This window comes from Harmonia axyridis, chromosome X (assembly GCF_914767665.1).
Source record: "Harmonia axyridis chromosome X, icHarAxyr1.1, whole genome shotgun sequence".
NCBI classification, from domain to species: domain Eukaryota; kingdom Metazoa; phylum Arthropoda; class Insecta; order Coleoptera; family Coccinellidae; genus Harmonia; species Harmonia axyridis.
The window spans coordinates 14,581,901-14,588,192 of NC_059508.1; positions in this window are offsets into that span (position 1 = coordinate 14,581,901).

Below are 6,292 nucleotides of genomic sequence, written 5' to 3' on the forward strand. Positions count from 1 at the left end.
AAATGAAAGGTTGTTTAGGTCAGTTTTTTACCGAAGTTATTTCAACCTCGATAATTTTCAATTTTTCTTACTGATTATAATAAGAATTGAAGTAGCGGTGTCATCATTCTATATTAGGAAGAGTTATCTATAAAAACGCTTCTACCCACTTCATGGAATATCCAACCTTCGAAAAAAATTAAAAGAAAAAATTATTCACAGGGGATTGAACCCGGAGATTAACAGTTAGTTGTTTTGAATTCCTAATGAAATATCCTTCTCCAGGTAGAGCTTTGTCAACAATTGTTTCATCATATATCGCAAATTTTCAATATTTTCAAACATCATATACCTTGGATAGCTCTCTCTCATCCAACGATTCCAAAGGATTTTGAATCAAAATTATTAACCCAAACCTTATTAAAAAAAAGCAGTTATCTAAGCTCATATAAATTTTATGAATCGAAGATTATAATTTATTCCTCTTCAGGCTGTGTATAACTTGTCCATTCGTGTCTAAATAAGCAACTATTAAAGAACCAAAGGCATAAGTAGGCCAAATGGTCGGACTTTGGACCCCCAGGCGTATGTCCAGACTTCTTCAGGTGTAATCTCTGGTTTACATTTGGTATTGGTTTGGTTCGAATTTGGGCCATCAGTTTGAAAAGTTGGAGCAGTAATACAAATAAAAATAATAGCAAATATTTTTCGCTGAACACCTAACTTCGAAAGCTCTATTATTTTTATCGATTAAAGTGATGAAGATATCTCAATATTTCCAAGGAATCAAAATATTAAATGATTAGTACTTTCGAACAAAATCCATGAAATAAGAGACAAGTAGACTTTTCTCAAAGATTGAAAAAAATCCAGAGCTTTTCTTAGAAACTATATATAATCATATAATCTTGATGATAACCCTATTGCAAAAAAATGGAATTTGGAATTTGGATTTTGGAATTTGGAATAGGTGGAACAAAGATGCGTTATCTCGATCATAGACTGATAAGTTGGTTGTGCAGAATGATACGTTTTGTTTTGTTGCACTCAAAGGTGCCTCTAAAACGACATAATGCGTGGTTTAACACCCAGAGGTCCTGATTCATTCTAGGCCACTTTGTGGTTGAACATCCGTTTCTTATTGTAATTTTATTTTGCATCGATTGTAGGAAAAGAATTGACAGGACGTACTATAAAGAATGATATCGTATAAATCTTATGATTGGCATTTCAAGTAACCTGACATGATTGGTTTGTTGTTTCATTTCTGTAAAGTTTCTCTTGATTTTTTTACTTTTCATTTGGGATAATATAGTCTGTCAGAGTTACATACAGGAAGTAATATATTTTAGCCTGATATTAGACCTTTCGAAACCCACTTTCGGACAAGATTGTACTTGAACAAACATAGTAAGAATTGCTTTGCCTCTGCTAGCCCCAGGGTTTTCACCAATTCCATCCAAAATTTTCTCATGAAATGAAAAAGGCTGGTAACTTCAGACGGAAATCGAACTTTCTATGTCTTCTGTTGACTTGAGTTTCCACAGCCTGATGGAGCTTATCCGTATTTTGCAAACACATGAGTGTATAATTAATATTTTGAATTTTTGGGATAGGGCCAACAATACAATTTTAATTTACGACTCTATGAAGTTGAGAAAAATACAAATAATAAATATCGTTTTATTACTCTAATGGTGTACTTTGGGAGATTTATCTAACTACTTGCAAACTTGCATTCTTAATTTATGGAATTAATAAATATCAATTTTGATCAATAGAGTTTGTACTATGAGTTTTGTAAGTTTCCCAATTTTATGGAAACACATTCATTCGAGTGAGTAATAGCGTAATATTCTTCTTACAAAATAATAACTATGGAGGAATGGACAGGGCCGGAATGAACGAAATCGATGAATCTGATAATAGGATAAGTTTTTATTTTTTGAAGTAACACCAATAATTGTTACAATAGTTCCCAAAAAGTACTCTATAAAAAAACTTTTACAGCTCATTGAGGAAATGAAACTTTCTGATTATTGTTCATCCTTTGTCCCGTGCGAAAATAGCTTTTTTTTTCCAGAGATACAACTTCAAATTCAAAAAGCCTCTTTTTATTTTTTATATCTCGGGAAAAGACTGAGCTTATAACGCCCTTTCAAGCGCCCCGAGATGAATTTTGAAGAAATCGGTTTGTGCGTGTCTTAAACTGCTGCAAGTTGTAACCAAGGGGGAATACATCTTGAGGTAGGGTATTCCATAGCCTTGCAGTTCGGTAAAGAAAAGCCTTCTGATACACCGATGTCCTAGCTGTAGAAAGATGCACGAAAAACTGGTGACTATTATCGGCTAGCTTTGTTCGTCGATCAAATTGAGCCCCTGGTGGAATCATGGAGGCAATGGCAGCAGAACACCTTCCGTGGTAGTATCTGTAAAAAAGGCATAAGTCTCCAACCTTCCTACGGTGATCGAGACTATGAAGGTTGGCAGTTAACGTTGGATCGTCTATTAGGCGCACTGCTCTTTTTTGAATGGAATCAAGTAGGAGTAACGAGTGTTTAGGAGCTGAACCCCAAGCATGAGAGCAATATTCCATAGCTGGACGCACTTGAGCCTTATAAAGTAATAAAAGCTGCTTTGGAGTGAACAATTTCCTCGCACGAAATAGATAGCTAAGCTTCTGTGCAGCTGACTTGACAACTGAGCAGACGTGCTCATGCCAGGTTGCATTTGGACTGATATTGACCCCTACTTGAAATTTTAGGAGTTCTAACTACGCAATCTTTCAATTGTTCTAGATTATCTTCTTTTTGTGCGTATTGTAAGTGTGAAATCTATATCGTGATTCGTGAGTAATAATCATGCTTTTGAGGCTCGAGCCAAGTGTCATAAATTCGAATTATTCTCAAAATAATCGTAAATTCGTCATCTTACACCATTGTGTTTTATCGTAGACAATAATTAATGATTTCAGGCTGTAAATCTCGCTATACATTATGAAAACTATTATTAGAGTCCATAATGTTAATATTCAAAGCATATGATTGACGTTTAGATAACATGATGTGAGTCAATTCGAAGTGGTTCTTCAAGAGACACTTTCGCCAAAAGAAGTTGTCATTTATGCTTCTCGTTGAGAGCGTTTTTGTCAGCTAATGACAATAAACGAACGGTTCACGAGGTGAATACCAACTCGACCCATCGTTAATCTTAATTATCTACAACACCATTTTCACACTTGGACCTTGTTGATCTCAAACTATATTTTTCGAAATGAATTTGTGGTGTGATACATCGATTTGAAAATGTAAACAAAACCCAGTTTCGAAAGATTGCGGTATACTTTTCTATTGTTACTCGGCATTGTTTATGTTTACAAGATAAAAATCTTTCTGCGCAATTTCCAATATCAGCATCTGACACCTAGAAATGCTCCAAGTTTATGCAGAGATTAAACCACCAAAGAATGTAATGATAGTTCTGTTACCTTGTAAATAAATAATGATAAGATAACAGCGCGCAGCGTACGTTTGGTTCTGATATGATCAGGGGTCATGATCTCATCATAACTTATTGATGCGTGAAATGATAAATTAGAACTTCGATAATGAAACTGATTGAATAATAACATCTTCTAAGGCTAGGTGCTCTTGAAATTTGGCTTGAATATTCGAGTGGTTATTTCAAATTAAATTTCAACAACTTAGTTGGAGTTTTTTTTGTGATTATTTGCTTTGAAATATATTTTTAGTTTCAATGAAATATTTGAATACTTTTCTTCACATATCCTGATATTTTAATGGACACGTAGACTATAGTGATAGTCAGTAGCATTATTGTGGAAATAGGGTTTAAATCAAAGCTTTTCCAATTTTCAAACATAATTCATTCAAACGCCAAATTATCCAATGAAATTTTTATTTAAATATAAGATAGATAAACATTTTCATATATTAATCATAAAGTATTGAAGGTAATGGGTGCTTTTTTTCAAGGTATATAACTTTAAGTTGGCATTACTGTTCAAGATGTTACAGTCAATGGTGATCGGTATAGAGCCATGAATACTAACTTTTTCATTCCTGAATTGAATAACCATGATGTCCAGGAGATGTGGTTCCAACAAGACGGCGCAACATGTCACACAGCTCGTGCCACAATCGATTTATTGAAAGACACGTTTGGTGACCGCCTAATTTCACGTTTTGGACCTGTGAATTGGCCTCCAAGATCTTGTGATTTAACACCGCTAGACTACTTTCTGTGGGGCTATCTGAAGTCATTGGTCTATGCGGATAAGCCACAAACCCTTGACCATTTGGAAGACAACATTCGCCGTTATTGCCAATATACGGCCACAAATGTTGGAAAAAGTCATCGAAAATTGGACGTCCAGATTGGACTACATCCGAGCCAGCCGTGGCGGTCATATGCCAGAAATCATATTTAAAATGTAATGCCACAAGATTATCTCGCGGATAAATAACATTCATGTGAATCGAATAATCCATCGTTATTTTATTGCAATTTAAAGTTTTATAGCTCTAAAAAAACATCCTTTACAAAGGAAAATAAGATATTCGACAGTATAGACAACAGATTGGGTAAATAACAACCACAACTAATAATTAATTGATTCATCTCAGCCTATTACCTGGATCTTTACAATAATTTGGATTTCCCTGAGGAGTACTAGAGAATTGTTGGAAATTTTTTTCTCGAAATCGGTAACAGATACGACAAAACTACAAGAAACCTAAAAGTGCAGCACTACACCAAATTTTCTTTTCGAGAAGCGGACAGAAAAAATACGATCCTGTAGATTTGAATTCAAAATTAGCACATCACATGATGAAAACTTTAAATTGGAATATCTATTCCGAATAAAAGTTAAATATCTTGTGAAGAGAAGGTGTTTTAACACCCTGTATCTGGAAAACAAAGCTTTCGCTTTTCAACGGACTTTTTTTCTTGAAATTATCCGAGGAATCTGTCGAACGAATACAAAAGAATTTTTTTTCTTCGAAATTCGATAGTTGGAGTTCTGTTTTCTAGAACTGCGTATTCAAAGTATCGAATTTCTAGTGTATAATAAGTTTTAATCGATATTGCGTCCGAATTCAGGAGCTTAGAAGGTGCGAACATATTAAATGTTGTTATTTGTGTCATTGACCCTGAAAGAGAGTTAATCAAAGGTATAAATTACGAAACGTCTGAATCATCTCTTTGTGAATCACATCTTCTACCACTTGCGGCTATATCTACCGGTAGAGTGCATATACCTGTCTGAAACGAATATTACCAATACTGCGTGACCTGGCAGGAAATCAACTGGACAAGACATTTTCAACTAACCAGATGACATTATTCGATAAGTATCACACACACTTTTTATTTTCATTTATTTTTTCATCCTCCGCCCAAATTTTTTATTTTACAGAATTGCATTTCGTTAGTACTGTTTTCTTTTCGATTTTTCGAAAATCATTATTCGAAAAACGATCAATATTTGTAGATAATTATGTGATTTTTGTTAAAAATGCCCAATCAAGTGAATTTATATAAATAGACGTGTAACAATGACAATGAAATTCAGATCTTATGTTTTTATAATGATACCTACAAAATATAGGGTGCTTTTTTTCGAAGTATACAACTTTAAGTTGGCATTACTGTTCAAGATGGCGACCGATTTAACAGCTGTCAAGTGATTTATTCTCAGTTTGGTTTGGCAATTCATCATGAATTGACTCACGCCTAAACAACGCTTGCAAATAGTGCAATTTTATTTCGCAAATAATGGTTCTGTGCGGAATACGTATCGCGCACTACGTCCATTTTATTTTGTTTAGCGATGAAACAAAACTGCCGCATTTGGAGTGAAGCTAATCCTCAAGTGTATATCGAAACACCGTTACATCCAGAAAAACTGATTGTTTGGTGCGCTTTATGGGCTGGTGGAATCATTGGTCCGTACTTCTTCAAAAACGATGATGGCCACAACGCTACAGTCAATGGTGATCGGTATAGAGCCATGATTACTAACTTATTCATTCCTGAATTGAGCAACCATGATATCCAGGAGCTGTGGTTCCAACAAGACGGCGCAACATGTCACACAGCTCGTGCCACAATCGATTTATTGAAAGACACGTTTGGTGACCGCCTAATTTCTTGTTTTGGACCTGTGAATTGGCCTCCAAGATCTTGTGATTTAACACCGCTAGACTACTTTCTGTGGCGCTATGTAAAGTCATTGGTCTATGCGGATAAGCCACAAACCCTTGACCATTTGAAAGACAACATTCGCCGT